The sequence below is a fragment of the Sorex araneus genome, chromosome 4 (assembly GCF_027595985.1).
Source record: "Sorex araneus isolate mSorAra2 chromosome 4, mSorAra2.pri, whole genome shotgun sequence".
NCBI lineage: Eukaryota > Metazoa > Chordata > Mammalia > Eulipotyphla > Soricidae > Sorex > Sorex araneus.
The window spans coordinates 50,093,147-50,118,597 of record NC_073305.1 but is presented as its reverse complement, the minus strand read 5'-3'; the positions used below and the strand labels follow the sequence as shown (position 1 = coordinate 50,118,597).

At 41.7% G+C, this 25,451-nt stretch overlaps 1 protein-coding gene and 1 pseudogene across 2 annotated transcripts in view; one reads left to right on the top strand and one right to left on the bottom strand.

Moving 5' to 3' along the window:
• Positions 1 to 25,451, bottom strand: part of CACNA2D3 (calcium voltage-gated channel auxiliary subunit alpha2delta 3) — a 999,345-nt gene that overhangs the window by 812,049 nt on the left and 161,845 nt on the right. The window lies entirely within an intron of this gene.
• Positions 2,118 to 25,451, top strand: part of LOC129404199 (ribosome biogenesis protein NSA2 homolog) — a 39,815-nt pseudogene continuing 16,481 nt past the window's right edge.

The window sequence follows — 25,451 nt, the reverse complement described above, 5'->3', positions numbered from 1 at the left end:
TTGTTATCAGCATGCTTTCTTTAATGCATTCCTCTTTCACTAAACAGAACAATGCGATACATAAGGTTAACCCCTTTAAGGAAGGCAAAAAAGGAGAAAGATGGAACTTCAAGCAAAACTATTTTGGAAAAATTAACACTGAAAATGTGATGCATATCTGGGTTGAAGAAATCCCTCCTCAGAGGCAAACAGGAAAGGAAATGACTGTCTAACATGCCCCCACCAAGAGTAGGATTTGGATTTGCATTCCCCTCACCCCCCCTTAAGGTTTCCTGGGTCTTGGATTGCAAAGCACTGGATGCAAAACCACGAAGTAAAGGAGTATGGGACTTCATGATTCTCATTACAAACGAAGTCTCCCCCATAAGCTAGTGACGAGTCTCCATGTCACAAATGAAGACTGGAGCACTGCAGAGGCCGAATACCAGACCTTCTTCCACATGGCAAAGCCTGGACCAGAGCCAACTGGAGGACACAGAAATCTCCAAGTACTCTTAAAGTGAGCCATACATGTTCCTTCTTAATCTTAGGAATTAACCTGAAAGTTGGGTCAATGCATTGCAAACCATTCATAGATCAGAGTTTTGGAAACAGAGTACTCTGCATTGTTCAAAACTTATTTCACATGGCCCCAGCACATGTCATGTGAGTGCTAAAAAAGAAAAATTCAGAAAATAAAAGATAAGCTGAGAAAAGTAATGGTAAGGCAGATGTTCTTGATGAATTTGTACACATTTTTCTTCCAGAAGTCCCTCCATCACTCTATTTGCCTTTCTTCATCCTTTTCTTTCCGCAGCAACACACGTTCCTCTGCCAATAACCCAGACAAGATCACTGCCTGAAAAAAGTCTCCACATCCCCATGAACCAGACTTTGGATCTCCTCCCTGGTATTAACTCTTGCATAACTCTCCATCTTCCCAAAGAGCACCAGCTATCACAGTACTTGAAACATTTTAAGACGTATATGAATTTCCTAAGGGTTTTGTTAAAATGCGTCTTCTGGTAAAGATATGGGGTGGGAGCAGATCCTGATTTCTAACAGGTTCCTAGGTGATGTGATCTGATATTGTTTATCCATGAGCCATAATCTCAGTTCCAAAGACCAGATATATGTTTTCCATGCATGGAATCTCAGAGGTGGGGAAGGTGAGGCTCAATGAGGCATAAAGAAGGATTACTACCCAATAGGTCAGAAAAGCTGCTCAGCAGTACTGCCATTTCTCTGTTGTGTTTGCTGTTGTTCTCTACACATTCATTATGAATACAGAGAACACTGATTTGAGAAGATCAAATGAATCCAGGTTTCAGTCCAACTTCAAAGCTATTTCCTGCAAACAGATTCAACATATGACTCCATCGTTGGCATCTCAGAAAGTTCATAAGTTAAAACAACAGGTGAAAAATACAACATTTTGAAGAAAAATTAATGAGGTTGTCAATGCCCTCAATAATTTATGGCTCCAACATGCCACTCCTTTAACTATAGATGGGGTTATGAAATAACAATGCTCCATCTGGCCTAGATGAACCCCCGCCCAGGACTCTCCAAGAGCTGATAAAATTACAACAATCACCACTTCAGCTGCATTACCTCAAGCTGAACTGAGCACTCACCCTGTCCCTCCCCCTAAAAAGTCAAGAGTTTAATCTCAGCAACCCTGTAGATTAGCAAGTGTGACTGCCTCCATTTAAGGAAAGAAGAGTCTGGGTCTAGGAGGCCATGGTCACATGTTGGCTCCAGGTGACAGAGTTGGCTTACAACGATCAAGATTTGAAGCCAGGCCACTAAACTTGTAAACTGTGTGTGTATTAGAGTACCAACCCAAGTTTCAAAGTAGACTGAAGAAAAAGGTAAGGTTAGGTATGGATTCTGAATTCTGTGGTTCCTATTTGTATTTGTTTGGGGCCCTTTCCAGTAGGGCGGCAGACCACCAGGCCCACATCCAGGGGTGCTAGAGAAGTGATGCAGTGAAGTGGTGTGCGGGATGGAATACTCATACCCAGGGTCGTGAGTATGTCTGGCAGGCGCCCCATCCTTGTGATCTAGCTCCCCAACGCCACATTCTGGATCACACACACACACACACACACACACACACACACACACACGCCAGAATGGAAGTGGAGGAGGTATTCCCTAATGAAGACACAAAGGTCCCCATGACCTTGACAATTGCTGAAAAGAGTTCGGACACCCACAAAGCCAGCTCTGCCCAGGTCAGCTTTACAGTGGTGCATCCACTCATCTCCCATCTCGCTCGTTTGCCCTGATTTTGCTTGGAACACATTCCTCTCCTTTCTCTCCACAATACAATTTCTCTCTCTCTCTCTCTCTCTCTCTCTCTCTCTCTCTCTCTCTCTCTCTCTCTCTCTCTCTCTCTCTCTCGCTCGCTCACTCTCTCTCTCTCACTTGGCTTTTTAGTTAAAAACAAGAGAGATGAAGCTTGAAACCTAATTAAGGAAATGGCCCATGTACAAAGAAAACAGCCAGGGATCATTATTCAAACGGCAGCCTCTCTTTTTGTTTTGGAGGGAAAGCTAATGACTGCTCTGCAGCCCAGTGGCCTCTATATCATATCCTGTACACATCCCGTTATTAGAGGATAATGCCAGCAATTGGAAAACACGGGGAATAAAAGCATGCACAGATCCCTGTTCTCACTTAACTGCTGTTTGCATAATTTGAAATAAAGTCAAATGTTATCCTGGGAAATGCAGAACTCCTTGTGGCCAAACCCATTCATTCCACGTAAGTAAGATCCCACATCAACACACCTGGATCTGTGTGAAGTGAGCCTAGAGTGAGAAATGAGAACCAACAAGGCCAATTGTACGTTCCTGTGGAAATACATAAGGGAGATCTGTGAAGGGTGAAAGGAAGTGTGATGGGAAGGGAGGACAGAAGTAAAAGTCTCCTCTGTCAATGATCTCCTTGGGTCTTGTCCCTGGATGTTGTTGAAAGGGGTTCACTTGTAAGCATCTAAATGCCAACTCCTATTCTCACCCACCTCTCCACCTCATTGCCTCAAGGCCCCCCAAAAAATACAAATAGGAATCGCAGAACTCAGAATCCATATCTAATCTCACCTATTTGTTCAGTCTACTTTGAAACTTGGGTTGGTACTCTAATGCAATGCACACCCCAGCCTCTTTCTGGGGTCCTCCCAGCCTCACCAATCCAGACTTCTCCCCACACACCCCTCTGATGTGCACCCCAGACTACAAGCTCTTCTCCAAGGCCAGTGAAGGCAGTCACAGCCCATGGATCACCTCTGCCTCAACCCCATCCACCTCTCCCTCACTACCACAGGCCTGTGCCACTCTGAGAAAGCAGTCACATAAACTCCATTTCTTACAGCAAAGTCCAGTCATCCCATAAGCCTGGAAAAGGAGTCCCACAGAGTCCACTGGATCCAGCATGCACTCCATCTTGCCCACTACCCCAGAACCAACCTGGCCCTACAAGTGAGGACTATTCAGGCACCACTTCCTTCACAGATGTCTCCTTGCACCCCCAGTCCAGGTAAATCCCAACATCATGCACCTTTGAGCCTTTAAGAACCCCAACTCTTTCCACCATGATGACCCCATCACAGAGTTTGTGGGTAATTATGAATATCACTAACTAGGAGTAGAAAGGTAAAAGATGTATTCTTACCTTACAAGAAACTGTCAAACTATTTGTCATTATGTTAGCCATTTCTCATAACCAGTGATGCATAATAATACCCCTAGCTCAACCATATTCACCAATATTTGATATTCCCATTTTTCTAATGTCGAAAGATTTTTAGCACTTCTTCATGTGTCTGTCATCTGAATACATTCTTTGGTTGAAATGTCTGTTCAAATCTTGCCCAATTTTGCTGGGTTGTTTATTTGCTCATTTTCAGGGTGTTGAGAGATTTTTCTATATATTCTCGATACAAGTCTTCTATTTGATACATAAATTGCAAATATTTTCTCCCACTCTGCCTTGTCTTTTCACATTTTTAAGTATGCTTAACAGGAAAAATATCTTTAAATTATGTTTAATTCGATTTTAAAATTTTATCTTTAGTGAGGACTTTATTTTTACTTTATGTTTTTTTATCTTTATTCCCTCCACCAATGTCCCAAAGGTTGTCTCTTCCAATCCACCCCATCATCCAAGTCTAAGACCTTTATAACTAACTTCAATTACAAAATTTTTCTCCCATGTTTTCTTCAGTAAGTTTTAGAGTTTGACATTTTATATTTAAGTCTTCATTCATTTTAATAATCTGAAGACTATGATTCATTTAATTTATATATAGGTAACCAATTATTCCAAACCATTGCTTTATTTTGAGGGGGGAGGTGAAGCTGGGTAGACATTTTAATGTTAACACATTAATTTAATCTTAATACACTAATAATATAAGGAGCACATTTTTATTAGAAAATAACAATTCTTTAGTCCAGTTTAGCATAAGGGTTAGGGTGAATGCCTTGCATGTGCCCAAACCAAGTTCTATTTCCAGTACAACATGGCCTCCCCAGGATCTTGAGTGTAGCCCTGGGGATTCCCAAGCACTTCCGGGAGAACCTTGATGGTTCAGGGCACTGCAGAGTCCAAGCAGCACAGCCCATACATTGACTAGCCAGCCCAGTAAGTAGAACATCAACAAGAGTGGTCCGAGCTGTGAGTACTGCTTGGGGTGCCCCCACAAAATAAATCTTAGTCATAGAAAAAATTAACTATATTGAGTAAAGTAAGAGAAGTTGAAACAAATTTGTTTCTGTCTTTAAAAACTCAAGGTTCCTATTATCTTCACTGAAGAATGTATTTTATAGATTATATTTTGAAAGTGTATTTAAATATAAGAACATAAACTGATCATTTTATTTTTTAAATTTTTTTAATGAATCACCGTGAGATAGTTACAGATTTACAAACTTTTGTGATTACGTTCAGTCATACAATGATCGAGTATCCATCCCTCCACCAGTGCCCATTATCCACCACCAGTGTTCCCAGTATCCCTCCCACCACCCTCCTATCCCCCCTTCTTCCTCTGTGGCAGGCACATTCCCTTTTATTCTCTCTCTTCTTTGGGATGTTATGGTTCACAATATGGGTACTAAGTGGCAATCATGTTGGGTCCATAGTCTATTTTCAACACACATCTCCCATCCTGAGCAAGCTCTTCAAGTATCATTTACTTGGTGGTCCCTTCTGGCAATAGGTCCTCTTTAAATGTTTGGAAGAATTCGAAAGTGAATCCATCTGGTCCTGGGCTTTTGTGTTTGGGAAGACTTTTGATTACAGTTTCAATTTCCTTGAGAATAATAGGTCTATTCAGGTATGCCAAATCTTCTTGGCTCAGCCTTGAGAGGTTTATAGGAATCTAGAAATTTATCCATTTCTTCTAAGTTCTCTTAAACTGATCATTTTAAATGTACTATCCAGTGGCAATAAGAACATTCATAATGTCTTTTAACATCCATTTCAAGAATTTCTTAAAAAAATCATCTGTACTCATTGAACAAAATTCCATTCCTACCCAATCTGAGCCTTTAGACTTATTTTACTTTCTGTGTTATGAATTTGCCCACTCCTGGTATATCACATGAGTTAAATCATGTAATACTTGTCTTTGTCTAGCTAATTTTTTAAAGTATAATGTTTTTAAGATTCTTGCATTTTGTAACGTGTATCAGGTTTTTTCCTGTCAAATTTTCCTTTGGCTGATAGTGTTATGGGGTTACTATTGATTTCCTGCTCAGGAGACATGCAATGCTGGGGACTGAACCTGGAGCCCATTGATGTAAAGCATGGATTCCAGCCCTTAGAGTTACTTTCAGGCCTCCTTCCTTTTTAAGGTTGGATCTATTTCATCACATGTATTTGTCACACTGGTTTATCTATTTCATCTATTTATAAGCACTGGGGGCTGTTTCTGCTTTTTCGCTACAATAAATGTTTCTATGAATGCTGGAATACAAGTGTTTGCTTGAGACTTGCTTTTTATTATTTGGGGCAAATACTTAGAACTGAAATCTTTGTGTCATATGGTAACTTCATGCTTACCTTTTAGAGGAACTGAAAAACTGTTTGCACAGCAGATATACCATTTTTAATATTCCCATATTAAAAATTTCTCATCATCTTTTGTCAACACTGACCTGACATTTTGATTACAGTTATCCTAGTTTGTATAGAGTGGTTTTTTTTTATTTTATTTGTCTTTCCCTTATGACTAATAATTACACGGATTCCCCCCACCCCATGTAGCATTCCTATGTGTTTACTTACCACTTCTATATCTTATTTGGAGAAATGCCTATTCAAATCCTTTGTCCACATTTTTTGTCTCTATAGTATTGAGTTGTAAGAATTATTTGTATATTTTGATACAAATCTTTTTTAAATTTATTTTATTGAATCACCAAGTGGAAAGTTACAAAGTTCTCAGGCTTATATCTCAGTTACAAAATGCTCAAACACCCATCCCTTCACCAGTGCCCATATTCCACCACCAATAAAAACAAAAACAAAAGCAAAAACAAAACAAACAAACAAAAATAAAAAGGTATAGATCCCACCCCTCACCCCCCAACCCACCCCATACTTGAGTGATAATTTCACTTCCTTTTCTCTTTACCTTGATTACATTCCAGATTTCAACACATAACTCACTATTGTTGTTAGAGTTTCAAAACAGACTCACTATTTTTGTTGGAATTTATCCCCTAAGAATACAGCTCTATTAACAGGGAAATATTTGATAATAAGTTTTCCACTGACGAGAATGAAGAGATAAAATGTTGCGCGGCCGCGCGGTTTACAATTTCTGTATTATAGTAATTAAGTCCGCGAAGATTTAAGTTTGAAAATGAATCATTTCCCTTCCTGGAACAGCATGTAGCCAAAGTTAGTTCACAGTCTCCATACATGGGTGCAAGCACTTGCTGGAACCCCAATTCCTAAAGCTGTCTCTGGTTCCCGCTCGTTCCACATCCACCGGCTCTGCAGAGGCATGGGCACCCGGGCCGAAAACCCGGCCGGCCGGAGCCGAGCCACCGGCCCCGGCTGGGGCTGGCCCTGATACAAATCTTTTATGAGATAAACTACTTGCAAATATTTTCTCCCATTCTGTGATCTTTTCTACCCTCCTCTACCCTCCCCTCCCTAACCCTTACCTCTCTTTCCCTTCTCCTCCCTCCTTCTTTCCTTCCTTCCTTCTTTCCTTCCTACCTTCTTTCCTTCCTTCCATCCTTCCTGTTTTTTGGTTCAATTTGGGGTGCTAAGAAGGAATCACTCTTGGCAGGGCTCAGGGGACCTTATAGGTTGGTGGGGATCAAACACAGTTTGGCTGCATACAAGCAAATAGCTTACTCGATGGACTAGCCTTCTTCCAGTTCCTTCCTTCTCTTTTTAAAGTTACTTTTCTTTACCACTTTTACTTTTCTTTACCATTTTTACTGAAATACCATGATTTGCAATACTGTTAAATAAAGTTTTCATGCATCTATCATTCCAACACCACACCCATCATCAGAGTAGTGCCTGCTTTTCTCCACAGTGTCCCAAGCACCCCTCCCAGCTACATCACCCTCACCGAAGGTAAACTCAGTGGAGACACCTCGACACTCATAGATGAAGAAGGTGATGTGTTTACAATGGCATCGAAATTTCACTTTATTGACAATGTCCTCTGAGGAACAAAAAGTTTTGATTTTGATGAAAGATGATAATTTTTTTTTCAATTTGTCTGTGTCCTGGCTAACAATTCATTGCAAAATCTGAGGTTATAAAAATTTAACCCTGTGATTCATTCTAAGTGATTTCATGTTTTAGGTTTTAAATATATGCCTTTGATCCATTTTTTTTATTCCTCTGCTTGTGGCTAGCCACTAAGTCTCTTACCTACTGGTGAGTAAACTATTCTTTTCTCCATTGAATAGTCTTGTTTCAAATCAACTGACCATTTGTGTGAGGCTTTACTTCTGACCTTTCTACAAAACTTTAAACGTTTTAGAAACTTTTTTATTTTTATTATTTTCTCATGGACTGGAGTGATAGCACAGCGGGTAGGGCGTTTACCTTGTACATGGTCGACATGGGTTCAATTCCTCCGTCCCTCTCGAAGAGCCCGGAAAGCTACCGAGAGTATCCCACCCGCACGGCAGAGCCTGGCAAGTTAGCCACGGTGTGTTCTATAGCCAAAAACAGTAACAAGAGGTCTCACAAAGAAGACGTTACTGGTGCCCACTCGAGCAAATCAAGGTACAACAGGATGACAGTGCTATGACAGTGTTTTTATTTTCGAATGCTTACCCCTTCTTAGATTGTGCTATGTTCCACAGTTTCTAGCAACGTCCTGCATATAATATGAACACAGTTAACAGCTGAATAGATAAATTAATGGATCAATGAATATAAATCCTCCTCTCCAGACACTATTATTAATCTAGCTAGAATACTCACTTTCTAAAGTAACTAACCCAGTCACCCTCTTCTCTAAAGTCAGATCATAAGTTGGGTTTTAGGAAATATTAGAAACTTACCCCTAAGTCTTATCAGGTGTACAGTGTACATGTGACTAAAAGCTGCAGAATACCAAGTGCTCTAACCCAGTGTTGTATTGTGCCAAGCAACGATAAACACTTGTCAGGTTGTTGGTATTCATGGTATCATATTTTTATTTTAGGATATTACAGGTTTATATAATTTATTTGTTTTGGATTTGTGCTTGTTTTGGGTGAGGGGCATGCCAGGAGATGCTCATAGAATACTCCTGGGTCTACACTCAGAAATTACACCTGGTGGTGCTCAAGAGACAATATGAGATGCCGGGGATTGATCTCAGATTGGCTATGTGCAAGGCAAGTGCCTTACCCTCTGTACTATATCTACATATTTACATAATTTAGTGGTATGAAAATTCAGTGGCTAAAATCACAGAGATTTCTGATTGAACTTTGGTTTGACCCCTGAAGCAAAACTGATGAAAGCCAAAGGGGAAAACATTATGTGTTTCAAGAAAAAGGAACTTCAAGGGCTACTTTTAAGTGAAAAATAAATTAATGTTTACATACGGGCATAAGTTTTACTACCTTCCTGATAAATTAAGATAAGTTATGCAAGCATATTAATCATCCCCCTGAGTTTTAAATTTGTGTACTGATGATGGGGGGAAATGACTTTCTTTTTTTTTTCATTTTTGATTTTCAGGGGTCACTCCTCACTCATGACACAATGCAGTGCAGAGACCAAACCGAGAACTCCTGAATGTAATGCATGTGTTGCAGTCCTGCAAGGTTTATCCTCAGCCCTGACATCTTTTCTTGGTAAACAAGTGGTACATATTGATAATAGGTAAGGTAGAAAATTGACCTAAGCAAAAGATGCATAGGGATTACTCAGTCCACAGCTAACTGCAAACAATTTGCATTTTGGTATACAGACTGAGAGCATGATTTTTTAAACCTCCTTTGTAGGTAGGATCATGTTTTATTCATATACTTCTTTTAGTCTTTTCTAAATATCAACAATATCACACCTAATGCATTAAACACTAATACTGCTATTTTGTTAATAATTCCAGGATATCGAAGGGCTATTATTTATAGAACCAATTTCTTTAATTTTATTTTTTGGCTTTTAGGTCACACCTGGCAGTGCTCAGGGGTTGCTCCTAGCTCTGCTGTCAGGAATTACTCCTGGCCATGACCGGGAGACTATAGGAGATGCTGGCGATTGAACCCAGGTCAGCCACATGCAAAGCAAACGTCCTACCTGCTGTTCTATCACTTCAGCCCGTACAACCAATTTCTTATTTTAGACTGATCCTTTGTAAAAAGATCTTTTACTCTTATAAAAAAATGCTTTATTGAATAGCATCCTGTGACATTATGAGTCACACAATCTGATGATTGCTTTTATTTCATATTAATAAGCTCTGGTATAAAAGACCTTACTTCTAACCAAAATTATGTTGCCGCACTCTCTTATCACTAACACTGATCATCAATAGAGCAGTATTTGCTATTCTGAAATTCATATTTCATGTTCATAATTTAAAGACATTTTAATAATATATATTCTTTAAGTTAACTGCCCATACAATAAGTTTGTTTAAGTATTTTGAAATTATTCCAAATTCACAGAAAATTTTTTAAAAATGTTTTTATAACTCTTCATTTAATTGTTGCATATTTGATAACTAAAAAAATACAAAACTTAATGAAGTTGTAATGATTTAGGGCTAGAGGAATAGCATAGGGACAAAAGCATTTGCCTTGCACTTAACTGATCCCAGTTCAATTTCTGCTACCATGTTTGGTCTCCTGAATCCCTATGCCCTGCCAGGAATGATCCCTGAGTGCAGAGCCAGGAATAAACCCTAAGTATTTCTGCCTATGCCCAATCCCCCCCACCACCACAAAAATAAACTTATAATTATTTAAAGTGAAAATAGTCTTTTGTTTGTTTTTGAGTCACACCTGGAAATTCTCAGAACTCAATCATGGTTCTTTGCTCAGGATCATTCTTGGAAGTGGTCAAGAGTGAATGGAGTTGTCTTCATGCAGGGCAAACACCTTAACCCTCCTACTATCTGTCTGGCCCTAAAAGGAAAATGATTTTTAAAATATGTAGCATCTCTCTCTGTAAAGACTTATCTCATAGTACTGGTAAAGAAATCAGCAGGAAAGTGCCCTGCACCAGCAGCCAAAAACCTCTGGAACTCAACCTTCACCATGTTCCCAGACACTCTACACGCTTGGGCTGAGCCCCACCCACAAATGAATCTGCAGAAAACCTAGGTATGCGGGACTGATGACTGAAAACTCGGGGTTGAATGGAACTGGGAATGGGTGACCTCCATCCCTGTCCCCCCACATTTCCAGCAACTCGGCAGCCACACCCACAAGCCACCTCTGACTGGTGCCAGGTGATCTCATCAATATCCATGATCCAGAGACTCACTATCCTTCTCTCTTGAAAGAGAGCATAAAACGACATTGCCATAGCCATGCTGTTGGACCCGTGCCAGGTTGTTTCCTTTGGGGCACCTTGGAGTGTGTGTGTGTGTGGGGGGGGGCGTATGGGCCTCTTCCCGCCCTAAGGGACAAAGCCCCAGCAGCCAAAAACCTCCAGAACTCAACTTAAACCACTGCCATGCTCATGGCCACTCTCCATGCTGGGATGAGCCTCACCTATGAGTGAACCTATTCCTGGATATCTCATACCTCACACCACTCATACTCAAGGAGTAGTGCAACACATTTGATGGGGTTTAAAGTTATAATGAAACTAAAAATAAATAAATGAAGGTATTTAAAAAAAAAAAGAACTCAGCGGCCTTCTCCTATGAGACTGTGTCTACAGTTGAAATCCAATCCAATGTTAGAAGATCAAAAATAATACTGTCATTGACCTATTTTTTCTTAGTGAATAAAAGGAATATGATTCTCCAGTGATTTTCCCCAACATGTGGAGGCACCAGACCTACAACACTTATTTCTGATAACATTGATTACATTGGATATCCAGATTTTCCTTCTGTACAGTGAAAGACAAGCACACAAAAAGTAAGCCTCGGTGGGGGCTGGAGCGATAGCACAGCGGGTAGGGTGTTTGCCTTGCTTGTGGCTAACCTGGGTTTGATTTCCAGCATCCCATATGGTCTCCTGAGCACCACCAGGGGTAATTCCTCAGTACAGAGCCAGGAATGACCCCTGTGCATCGCCAAGTGTGACCCAAAAAGCAAAAAAAAAAAAAAAAAAAGAAAGGTAAGCCTCGAAAATTATTTGTTGTCCTTATTATGAAAAAGTCCTAATTGTGAAGTTATCTACAAATGCCTGAAACGAAGGCATTTATCCATTTAAAATCTTGTCATATTCAATATTTATATAAAATATTTCAGAAACCCAACCTTTATATTTGTGTTCTGTGGACAAAACCATTGCCTGCCTCAACGTAGGCACCAGGGTCACGAATGAGAGCAGGACTCTTGCGGTCCATGTCCATGTATATCCAAAGGAAGGATTCTGAGCTAAGAGAAGATTCGCTTTGGGACAGCTGATAGTTGGCATTTCTAACAGATGACAGCCCAGTACTTGGGTTGGTTTAACTATCATCTCTTCCATAACACAGATCCACCTCCCCATATTCTTTCAACAAGATTTCTTCTCCCAGGATTTCTACAATCTGTTCTATAACACCTTGCTGAATACTGTGAGCTCAAAGTCCAAATCAATCTTTTTCTAAAGGTTAAAAAAGTATTTTATCTCATAAAAAGCTTAATACAAAGCTGCCTTATCACACTAAATTTGCATTCTGAAATAAAGACCTATTTTCATGTACATTGTTCCCGTTGGATAATAGGCTGGAATCTATAAGCACCAACAGTAATAATTACCATGGTGTGGTTTGTAATTCACCTAATAATAATCATATCCAGTTGAAATTTAAAAAAAAATAAAAGCCCAAACTGAAAGCCTGTACTCACCCTGCAGGGAAAATTCCAGCACATGGTGGTAATCTCTTTTCATTTACCTTGCAAACCTGTTTTCTGTTTCATAACACATCATAATTAGTAATATGTTCATATAGTTTTAGTTTTAATATCTTTGTGATCATTGCATTTTAAACTCATAAAGATATAAATAGCCACTGCTTCCTCAGAGCCCAGTACATAGATTGGAGACTTCAAAATATCAGGGTAGTATAATCCTGGGCACAGGCATCACGCTCCTGGATCACCTCTGATGTCTAGAAACATACATGATACTAACATGCATGTCCATGTTATGAACCTCCATTTCTCACTTACAAAATCCTGTGTGCCTATTTGTAGTGAAGATGATAGAGCCCCAGAATGAACAGCAGTACCCCTGTGCCCAGTTACCAATACAAGACCCCTGCATTTCTCCTTGACAGTTGTTCTTCACACCTAATAATGTGTTACTTAATTCACGGCTACTATCCACAGAGCTTATTAGCATGTCAACCCAATCTTAGAAAGTGGCATTTAACAGCTTATGTTTACTTGGCTGAATATACTTGACTGAATACCTAATCCTGGAGATCAGAAAGAGAGAGGCTGAGCAAGAGGTTGAGCACAAGGTCTACATGCAGGAAGGCCAGGGTTTAGTCCCTAGCACCACACAGTCCCCCAAGACTGACACGTGACTCTGGACTCAGAGCCAGGAGTAGTCCCTGAGCACCACTGCCTGTGGCCCCAAAACAAATACAAAGAAAATCTAATCCTCTATACCTTTTCTTGTTTATTACAAAACTAACAAATATTCATTGAAGGAAATATAGGAATCACAACATGTGTGAAAATCTCTATCAAAATGCAGTGCTCCCTTCCTGTTTCAGGAATCATGAAACAGTCCTGAAAATCCAAGTCACAGGCAGGGTACCATGTTCTTGACAACTGGTTTATTCTACCTGGATTTTCCCACACCTAATTGGGAGGGGTACATTATCTGCATTTGATTTCTACAGTTCCGCATGGTTCTACTTTCTCACAACTCTAACATAGGAGCTAAAATTTCCTCCAGCACCCAAATGCACATGTCTGTCTATCCAACAATAGGATGCATCCTGGAGGTAGAAGAATGAGAAACCTGCAGCCTTTACCCTCTGGAAATTCTCAGCCTTCTAAACAGAGAAAATATGGAGCCAGAGCAATATTACAGTGAATATGGCCCTTGCCTTGCATGTGGCTGGCCCAAATTCAATCTCTGGCACTCCATACGGTTGCCCGAGCTTGCCAGAGAGAAGACAGCACTATGGGGTAGGTGGGGGGGAGATCCAGGGAACTAATACCTGCTCACTCAAGGTGACTGAAGATCTTCCTCAGCTTCCGTATCTCCTCCTCTCCAAAATTGGCCCAGACTGAACACCCCTTCTCCCTGTCTTTGTACGATGTTCACAGACTTCTGTTTTGTATTTACCAACTGACTTTGCATTTACCCATTCTCTAGACTGGAACTTTCATAAACATGAGAATTTTTCTCCCCACTGACTGGGTCCCAAGAGATAATAGATGCTCAAAATTACAAGTTATTTGTGGTGCTTGAAAGAATTTCAATTATTAGCATTTAACCCGAGTTCTATTTAGATATTCATGCCCTATGTAAGTACCACACTGCTCATACTAAACTGTTCTCTCCAGTTGCAAAAGCAGCAGGATGGAGAAGAAAGGCCTAGAAAATCAAACTTCCTCATGTCACACACAGACAGGCCTCTCTGTGAAGGGCCCCTTTGCAAGGAGAATGCTAAGTAAAGCTTTGGCATAGCCAAGGTCATCTCAGGGTGCAGCACACTAACGAAAAGAGACACAGAGCTTACCAAGATTCCAATACTTAATGCGCCCACTGTCCTCGGGGAAATTACTCAGCTCTCCTTGGGTGTGTGTGTCAGTCCCTCCCTCTGGTCTACCCTGGGGTAAACACAGGGAAGGTTACAGCTCCCTGCCCACAGCCATGGCTGAGCGGAGCTGCTGAAAAGTCTCCTGATGTTTTAATTCCGTAGCCAGAGCCCACACCTCGCCTCAGACTTGTGCATTCTGCTCATGTAACTGGGAATTAAATGAGTCATCAAAGTGACACAGCCAATCTCTTCATCGCTGAGGCCTCGCTGGGGAGGGGGCAGCTTTGGGAAATGAGGAAACAAGTTCATTTAGAGCAGTGAATTAGATATCTTCGCAGGATCCGTGTACATTGAAGAATGCTAATTTGATTCTCTGTCTGCCCTGTAGCTGGGCCATTGATGCAAGCATGTTTGAAAAAAGTTTTAAAAAGTGCATTTGGTTTTAAAATGACACCATCTCAGTTCTGCAGGGTCACTTGGGCCTGCTCCCCAGGACTATGGCTCTCGTGGGGTAGGGCCCAGAGGATGGGATGGGGCAGGATAGGGAAGCCCACTAGTCTTCTCTTTGAGTGCCATGTCTGTGCCATGAAGCAGAGCCCAAGATAACAGCAGCCAGGAAAGAATTGTGTCCCAAAATGGACTTTGGGAGCTGAGGAGGCCAGATTTGCCCCAGAGGCACAGGATGACCCAGGAGACACTGTCATATTCTATCTCCAGCCTAGAGATAGATTTAAGGACACAATAGTTGGGCAGCCAGAAAATAAACTACAAGAATCTTCACCCCTATCTGGAAAAAGTGCACAGAGAAAAAGGTGTTTCACCGCTTTCCATCTCTCTCCAACTGTCTCACACGAGATCCCTGGAGCCCAGTGCTCCTTTCCCGGCAGCAAAATGCAGTTGCAAATCCCAGACATTCAACTGGAATCCCCTTTTCCTATTTTTTAAAATTTTATTGAATCACCGTGAGATAGTTAAAAGCTTTCATGTTTGGGTTATAATCTCACAATGATCAAACACCCATCCCTCCACCAGTGCACATTCCCCACCACCAATATCCCTGGTATACCCCCCCCTCCCACCTTCCCCCTGCCTCCATGGCAGACAATATTCCCCATACTCTCTCTATACTTTTGGGCATTATGGCTTGCAATACAGACACTGGGAGGTCATCATGCTTGGTCCATTATCTACTTTCGGCATGCATCTCCCATCCCAACTGGTTCCTCCAGCCATCATTTTCTTAGTGATCCCTTCTCTATTCCATCTGCCTTCTCCCCTCTGCTCATGAAGCAGGCTTCCAGCTATGGGGCAATCCCTCAGCCTCATATCTACTGTCCTTGGGTGTCAACCTCACGTGATGTTATTCTATACTCCACAAATGAGTGCAGTCCTTCTGTATCTGTCCCTCTCTTTCTGACTCATTTCACTTAGCATGATACTTTCCATATCTATCCATTTATAAGCAAATTTCATGACTTCATCTCTCCTAACACCTACATAGTATTCCATTGTGTAGATGTACCAAAGTTTCTTTAACCAGTCATCTGTTTTCGGGCATTCGGGTTGTTTTCCATATTTTGGCTATTGTAAACAGTGCTGCAATGAATATATAGGTACAGATGTCATTTCTACTGAGCAATCTTCTTTTATTTTTCATAACAGGGGCCAGCGGCAATGGTCCAGGACTAATCAGTCAGCCCAGCATTGCTTGGGGATTCCAGGTACACACCTAGTTGTACTGGGGTTGGGTGGCAAGAAGGGGACATCAGAGACAGATATCTGACTTGGAGATTGCCCCAAGTTAGGCACATGCTCTACCACTTGAGCAGTCTCCCCCAATCCCACATGGACTTTGATCCATTGCCTTCCCTTCCATCTTTTTATGCAACTGCTCTACCTTTATCCGAGGATCAATCTCCCCTTTCCAACAGACATCTAACTGTTCATTCCTATCTGTGGCTAGAAGTTACATGAGAACCCTTAGTGCATAAACATTAGGACAGGAACTTGCACTGAGATCAGAGGTGAGGAGTGCCTAACACCTTCCTGGGGTCAGGGTTGATCATGAAGATGCTTAAGCTGAGGGTCCAGAAGGTCCAAAGAAGAATCACATTTTTAGTTTTCTCTAACATCTCATGAAAATCGATCATTCCCTTGAAGATTGAGGACTAGAGCGATAGCACAGCTGATAGGGCATTTGCCTTGTACTTGGCCGAACCAGGTTCAATTCCTCTGTCCCTCTCTGAGAGCCCGGCAAGCTACCGAGAGTATCCTGCCCAAACGGCAGAGCCTGATAAGCTACCCATGGCGTAGTTGATATGCTAACAACAGTAACAACAAGTCTCACAATGGAGATGTTACTGGTGCCTGCTCGAGCAAAATGATGAACAATAGGATGACAGTGCTACAGTGCTTGAATTTTGAATGTAAACAAATAAAATTTATATTTGAAGAACCCAAACCGTTTTCACCCACACAAATCAGGTAGTTTCCTATCACACTGCAGTTATTCTAGTATTTCAGATTAGCATTTACTTTGCTCACTATTGTGAAATTAAATCTGCTGCTAGATCTTGCTACCTAAGGCGTTAAGAAGTAGCACTGTAGCACTGTAGTCCAGTTGTTCATCGGTTTGCTCGAGCAGGCACCAGTAACATCTCCATTGTGAGGTTTGTTGTTACTGTTTTCGGCATATCGAATATGGCACGAGTTGCTTGCCAGGCTCTGCTGTGCAGGGGGGATACTCTCGGTAGCTGCCGGGCTCTCCAAGAGAGACTAAGGAATTGAACCCAGGTCGTCCGTGTGCAAGGCAAATGCCCTACCCGCTGTGCTATCGCTCCAGTCCTTAAGTGTTAATAAGTAAGCAAATAAACTATTATAGCTTTCAGGAAGTTATATTTTAATAACTCTATTTCTTTTCACTGAGTTTCCTTATAAAGTTGTGCTTTTTCTGAGCAGGGGGAGGCACACCTGGTGGTGCTCAGAGTTTACTCCTGACTGTGCAGGGATCACTTCTGATTCAGGCATTTTGTTTTGTAAACTTTAAAACCACTTTTCCCAGAAATTATTTTAGTTGATTGAAAAATAAGAGCAAGGAGGGGCCAGTAAGATAATACAGTGAGTAGGTGCCTGTATTGCATATGGCTAACCCAGGTTCTACCCTCGGCACTCCATAGGTCTCCTGAGCCCCATTTGGAGTGATCCTTGAGCACAGAGTCAGGAACAAACCCTGAGCACTGCTGAATGTGGCCCAAAACGGAAACAAAATAATTAGGAGGAGAGTAAAAAAAAAAAGAGGAAAAGGACAAGGGGAGAAAGGAAGGAGAAGAAAGAAGAAAATTAAATGGTTTGAGCCATGGGATGAGATTTATTTATTTTTACCTGATACTTTCCTAGACTTCATAGATTCTGATATATAGAGAGAACTATATCTATGAACATGAAAATATGCTTTTATTTTTCATGTTTTCTACAGTTTATACACAGTACTTAATACAAAATGTTTTTGAAAGAATAGGGGAGATTTTAGACTTGATGTCATAAGAGGCTATTTCTAATACAGAAACAGGAAAACATAGAATGTATAAAAGTGATTTATCTGTGTGATGGGTAAGTTAAAGAAAGCAACAGAAAAGAAATAATGCAGAAATGTTAGAATGGGAACAGAGAGAGCAATGGTGTGTGTGTGTGTGTGTGTGTGTGTGTGTGTGTGTGTGTGTGTGTGTGTGTGTGGTAGAGAGAGAGAGAGAGAGAGAGAGAGAGAGAGAGTACACATAAATCACTTTCTTGACTTGTGAACAGTTAAATGAAGGACCCAGCAGCTGAATGTACTGAAATGCATTCAAGGCCATCCTTCTAATCAATAAGAACAGCCAGATGAGAAAAAAAAAAGCAAAGTGGAGACCTTCACAAATTCCACAAGTTCCCTCTCCAAGCTATCCTGGTATTGGACATTTTTGTGGAACCACAAAAAAAATGCTTTCTCTTCTCAAGTGACATTGTGTAATGAGTAAGACAGAGTCCCAAGTGTCAGGACTGAGGAAGCCGTCTTCTCCTTTGAGTTTTAACCAGAAGGAGAAGCTGGCTCTCATCACACCCAGAGCAGGACCCAGGACATGAGAGTTCAAGGTTTTGCTCTTAACTTATTTTGAGTATGAGCCTTGCTTCAGCCAAGCCTGGGAGGAGGTTTAGGGGAGTATTTCTCAATCAGGGGCTATATACAACTCCACATGTCCTTAGCATATTCCAGGGGAGCCATGGCATGAGACGCGGGTGTTAACCAGTAGAACAGGGGTCCATAGAAGGGAAACAAAGTCAGAAGGGGGCACAGTGGGGATTGAGAAACATTGTTTTAGAGGTCCTGAAAATGGAACACCTGTGCCATGTGTTGTCCCAGCACAGCCCCTGCTCCTGCAACCCACATTTGTTTTTGCTAAAAGAGGAAATTTATCACTTTACTCTATCATACCTAGAAACTCTGATGTTTTATCAGACATAATTCAAGAAATACCCAGAATGTTCTGAACAGCCGTGAGCTTCTGTAAAATGGCGACAGGTTCTCCTTTCAGGTGCCGTGGGAGCCTCGTAGGATCTTAGCAGTGATCATTAATTAATTAATTAGTTAATTAATTAATTATAAAAAAAGAAGTGATCATTGTTATAGCAGGGCTCTGAGCCAAAACGCAAAGGGTCACAATCTCAGCCCTCTGGCCAGTTTTCCCAGTAGACCCAGACTCCCCAGGAATAGCACAGACCTCAAAATCAGCCTGGTTTCAAGGACCAAGAGACCATGTTGTCAAGAAAGCAGACACATCAACACGTGGTCCATGTAACAGAATGCAGAAAGGCCAGCGCTTCCCTGGCCAGAGTGACACAGGAAAAACAAGAGCACCAACCAGACTAGAGCGGCCTGAACTCAGAACCTGAACATAAGCATCCCTCCTGGGCTGAGAACAGCCTGAACATATTGCCTAACACAGAACATCCCTCATGGACCAAGAGCAGCTGGAAAACACAGCAGGAGGAGAGCCAAACCCTGCTTGAGACCAGCAGGTAAGATGCAAAACGATAGAAGTAACTCCACATTAATCACGCATCATGGTATCAACTGGTGTGTATTCATAAAATGAATAAGAAGCCCGCGGCCCTCTCTCGCCTCCTGAGGTCGGTGGCCTCAGGACGCTGCCCCACCAGGCATCCGTGTGCCAGGTGACACATTGTCCAGCCTTCCTTGTAGGTGGAGGAGTAGCTCTCCAGCCCTGGCCTGTGGACATGGGAAGTTATGGGTCACATCCAGATCAACACATTTAAATGACCCAAGGACTTTCCATATCTCTTTCCTACCTAGGGGATAGGAAGCTCTGTTGGGGAAAAAAATGGCAACTTCTAGTTCCTTGGCCACTGCAGAGATGAAAGAAGCCCTGGAGAATTGCCCAGGGTGTTTGCTATAGAGGGTATTGCCATAGAAAGAAAATAACGAGTCCATTCCCGAGTTCTAGGGGGTTCCTTGGTGGACCTACCCTCTTCTGAACAAAATCAGAGACCACGGGTGCTTTTATGGGGAGGTGCCTTCAAAGTCACAGCAGCTCCTCCTCCATGCCTATGATTGTGTTCACTGCGTGTCCTTGGCTCTTGGGACAACACCAAGTTGAGCCAGAGAAAGTGCACCATTCATTCTGGGTTTCCATTCTAGTGCTACAGTAAAATAAGGGCTCAACCTTGAGTTGAAGTTCAGTTAGAGAGAAGGAAAGTAACTTTTCTGGCACACCTCAATTTGTGGTTTGAAAAATGAGCCTGCTCCCCAGTTGTCTGTATGACAAGCCCAGCAAAGGCCAACTGGCTCTTCTCTGGCTGTCTGCAGTTTGGCCAAGGGAGGATGAAATGGGTCCTCCGAGGGCTGGAGGCACGCAGGTTGCAGCTGCAGTGCCAGCTTCAGTGGCTGGTGCTGGTGACTTCCTGGAGGGCCATGTCAAAAGGATGCTAGGATGACTTCCAGGCTCGGTGGGAAAGAGAAATATGGTTCATTAGCAATGTCTGCCAGGGAAAGGCAAAATGAGAATGTCAGAACATGGGAATAAGAGGAAAGAGAAAAAAATCAAACCGACCCTAGGAGCACAACTGGCTCATTTTATAGATGGTGAATCAAGGCCAGAGAACTTGCCCACAGCTCCCCAGACACAGGGTCCCAGAACTGAGACTTGAACCTTCATATCCTAATTCCTATTTATTGTCATTCCATTACCACCAGCTGTGGTTTAGAAATAATTGCTTCTAACATGCAAATGAGATGCAGCCCTCTGCTTTTCTCTAGTGTCTCCTGTTCACTCGTCCTCCTTTTATGGAAAACAACACATTAAATTAAATACAGCAGGCCACTGTACAGCACAGGTTTGAACTGTGCAGGTTTCTACTAAATCAATGACATAAACACAGATAAAAATAAGTAGTGTATAAATCAGTATCATGAATGAGTTTTTGCTTATGATTTTCCTGACATTTCCTGTTCTCTAGCTTACTGTATCACATGAGTACAATACAGGACCTGCCTGCAAGATTGAGGTCATGTGTTCCATCCCCCGTACTGCCCCATATAATGAATATAATCCCAGTGATAGCATGGCCACTGGGAACCTGGCACCTCAATGAGTGCAAAACTTCTGGAAAATTTCACAACCAAAAATGTCTGCAGCCCCTAAGAACCCCCACAACCAAATATACAAGCATAAATATGACCTCCATCCATTCATCTCAACCCAACAAAGAGAAGTAAGGACAGTAAAGAAAACAGTGTATAATATATAAAACATACAATAACATAAACAAAAAATTATGTGCTAATCAACCCTCCATGCTTCTGCTAGAGGTTTCCGGTCAACACCAGGCCACTAGTAATTACAAGTTGAGGGAATCTAAAGTTATACGTGGATTTGTGGCAATATAGGGGCCAATGACCTTAAACTCTGCACTGCTCAAGAACCAGCTGAAATCTTTCCAAAGCAAGGAACTTTGCCAACTGTTGACAAAAAGGAAGTCCTGAGAGATGCAAGTCTTGAGACCCTTGAAGCACTATTGCTGTGTTTGGAGAAAAAAAGTGGCCTTAAGCTTGTTTTTGTTGCAGTTGTTTGTTTGGTTTTTTAAAGAATTATCCTGGGCAGAACAGCAGCCAATAAAGAGAGACCTCAGCCCCACAATAGGGAAGTACTCAGTCCAGCTAACAATCTGAATGATGGGGAAGAACAATCTTCCCGCAAAGCCTCCAGATGGCCATCTGACCCTGAGAGCACCCTAACTTCCATCTGGGAGGCACAAGCTCAGAACCCACAGAGCCCAACAGGACTGCTGACCTGCAGGACTGGGAGAGAGTGAACAGGCACAGTTGCCACTCGATTTATGGTAAATTGTTATGCAGGAATCCAAAGCCAATCCAGTTGGCAGCTGTAACTTGCCTTCTGTGGTTCGTTGGCAAAGTCATGTTTGAGGAATGAGGACTGTCAACATCTTGTTAGTGGTGGCAATGGTAGGAAGTGACTGATGGGGTAAGCTCAGGAAAAACATCACGGTAATGACTGGCCCAAGCCAATTAATTCCTGCAGCATTCACTATTCAGGATTTCTAAGTTTTATTGTTAAATATGCAAGGAGTATATGGTAACAAAAGCCAATTTCCAAAGTGGAAGGTAAACAAGATGGATAAAAAGAAATTTTTCTCATTCAGATGAGCAAACTTTGCACATGGCTAACTTTCCTAAAGGTTGTTTTAACAATTGAATCCATGGCACATGTATTTAGCATTTTGAGAGAATGCTAAATATAGGGAGAAAAGGCTGTTTCTGAACCACTTTCAAGCTCAAGATATAAGGTCTGAATTAAATGGAGTTCACTTATAATAATTCCCAGTCTCAAAATTAGCTGCTTAGAGTTGAGCAAAGATAGAACTAGACTCTTCTGCAGGACTAAAATGTGATTAATACTAATTTCATTACTCTGAACAAAGACAACACAATAAATACCATGTATTGATTGATCTCTTTCCTCATGTGGGAGGCACTTTTCTAAGTATGTAATGCCATTGTAAATGTCATTCATCAAGTTCATGAAATAAAAATCAGTTTTAGAACCTCGACACCCAGGGGACAGTTCCCAGGTGTTATACTCCCTGTATCCTAAGGTACAATCCCAGAGACTATCTTGGGACCCAAGGAGAGGTCTGGGTTCCAGTGTCAACTATTTTATTCAGCAGCTGAGGGGCTCAAGACAAGCTTTTTAGACCTCACCAAACATCAGTTATCTAAGATATAACATGGTGACCAGAAAATGTCCCAAATCCACAGGGCCACTGGAGGGAGGGCAAAGGGCAATGAGGCACATCACTGACAGGCAATTAGCAGAGGTGGGGTGAGCCCAAGAGGCCACTCCACAGAGGCTACCCACCAAGAACAGACATAACTAACAGCTTCTTTTGTACTAAATTTTTTTCATATAAGCTTTTTTTTAAAACTTCTTCCCCCAATTTTCCACCATGGCTCAGAATATTAATATCTCCCAATTTCCAAGGCCAGCACAGTGTTCTGAGTATAAACACATACCAACCCTAGGTTTCAGACCATTAACTTCTTTCCTTTTCCTTCTTTTCATTTTATCGCTTCTAAAGTGGAGCAACCGAAGAGATTTATATCTTAAACATTATAAAAATACCTCCTCAAACCCACCTTGTTCCCAGACTGAAACCTTTTTGTGCTGTTAACATAAATCCAGGTATCATTTATACCAATGAATTGCATGCCCATGAAAATTGTATGTGTTTAAGTTATACTTGATGGAAAAAAACAAGTCAGAGCAGAGGCTGGCACGGTGACTTAAAACAGGGGGTTTCATGACAGGTCTATGACTGCAGGTGTGAAAAGGCTCATATCCATTGACTGACAATATACTATCATACTGCCACCAAAATGTCATTTCCTAATGTCCCAGTTAGGATGCATCTTCTAAGGTTGAGTTAGTCAAGGACTAAGTGTTTTCCCCTTGAATAACAGCCTTCAGTATAAAAATCAACAAATTATTCCAGGCTCCCATTCAATGGGGTGAGGCCTTACACCATAGTGACTCCACTTTTTTTGTTTGTTTGTTTGTTTGTTTTTTATTTTATCACCATGTGGAAAGTTACAATGTTCTCAGGTTTATGTCTCAGTTATGCCGTATTCTAACACTATCCCTTCACCAGTGCCCATATTCCACCACCAAGATCCCTGGTATACCCCCCGCCCCCACCCCAACTGTATAACTGATGAATTTCACTTCATTTTTCTCTTCACCTTGATTACGTTCCATATTTCAACACAGAACTCACTATTGTTGTGGGAGTTATACCCCCAAACAAGATAACCCTACTAAGGAATCATTTGATAATTAGTTTTCCATTAAAAGATGGTATGTTTTCAGGTTTTAGAAAAGGTCACGTGGCCGCGTTATTGCCCGCGCAGCTCAGATGTGTCCCAGTCCCGAATCCCGGAGCCATGTTAGTTGCTGCTCAGTGTCACCAGGGCTCCATCTGGAGAAGGTGTGCTGGCTGCACCTCCACCTTCCGGCTCCCCGGTGTTGCTGGCCCCAATTCGGGTGACTCCACTTTATCTGGTTCAGAAAGGACACTTTTCATTCTGTTTTTAGAACTTAATTTTGAATAGCCCCTATATCCCAGCCACATTTCTAAACGTTGCCAAGCTTTTGTTCCCAGGGATATGAGTAGAGGCTCCTCCCTGGACTCCCAGGGAAACTAATAAACCCCTTAAAAACATCTAAGCAGGTCATCTAAGTTGGATGGAATAACCCAGATCTGGGTGCCTGCCTATCTCCTCTCTCCACAGCAAGATGTTGTCAATATGGAAGGTTATTTTTGGAGGCTGGATATAGAAAAATCATCATTGTTTTGCAAAACACAAACCATATAAAGTAAAAAATACAATTGCTTCTGAGTCAGTGGGCAAAGGACATTTCTCCAAAATTCTATTGTTTTAGTGATACAGTCACACTGGGAATGTCAGAGTGCCATTCGAGATATTTGTTTCTTAATAAACTCACCTTTTATCTTACTATCTTTAGCCTCACCTTTAAGCTGAATGAAACATCATGGTTCTGTTAAATTCTCCTGCCTACCTACCTACCTACCTACCTACCTACCTACCTACCTACACACACACACACACACACACACACATACGCACACACACTTCTTTCATAGGCAGTAAAATGAATACAAACTATTAAGATGTCAAGTGTCTGTGGTCCCTGCTCAGGACAAACCTAAGAGAAATTCGGTAAAGAATTGAACAGTGGTGCTACAAAAAGAAACTTCTAGACTGTCTCCATGTTTTTCTTACAAGGGCCTGTTCTGCCTGCTCTCATCAACCACTTACATGTGCCCATGCTTCTGCTCATTGAAGGTGCCCAAATGCCAAGGTGCCAAGGGCCACAAGCATGCCAGTGGAGTAAACCAGGGGTAGGCCTTGGTAACTAAGCCCTAGCAAAAAAGTCTGGGCTGGCTGTATGACTTACACTGAGACACCTTGCCTTTTGCAAGTGAAGGCTCTTCCAATATTGAAATCCAAGGTAGAATTCTGATTCTCCCCTGATTCTGCCAACATCCCACCTTTCAGCCTTGAATTCTGCTCCTTTCAGCACTGACAAGGCAATTACTGCAATCATCCATTCATTCAATCACCCACTTACTCCTTCAGCAAATATTAGTTTTATATAAGAGGCCCGTAGGGGAGAAGGGAGGCCCTAATGGCAAATGAACTGCTGGGGATGCCCTGTGATGTGCAAGAGTGAAACATTTTATTGGACCCTAGAAACTTACGTTGCCAAAGAGCTAGCAATGCAACAACAGAGTCCTCTGTTTTCCGTGACTATAACCCAATACCTCTCACTAAAAGGCAGAGTTAACTTCAGGCAACATTAACCTCCAAAATCCAAAACACGAATTCAGGAAATGGTGCTCTTAGCAAAGTTTAGAGAACCCCTTGATATCCCATCTCCTCTCTCTCAATTTTATTTTCCACTTCAGTTATCTGGAATAATAGCCAGAAAACTATCAGTAAATTT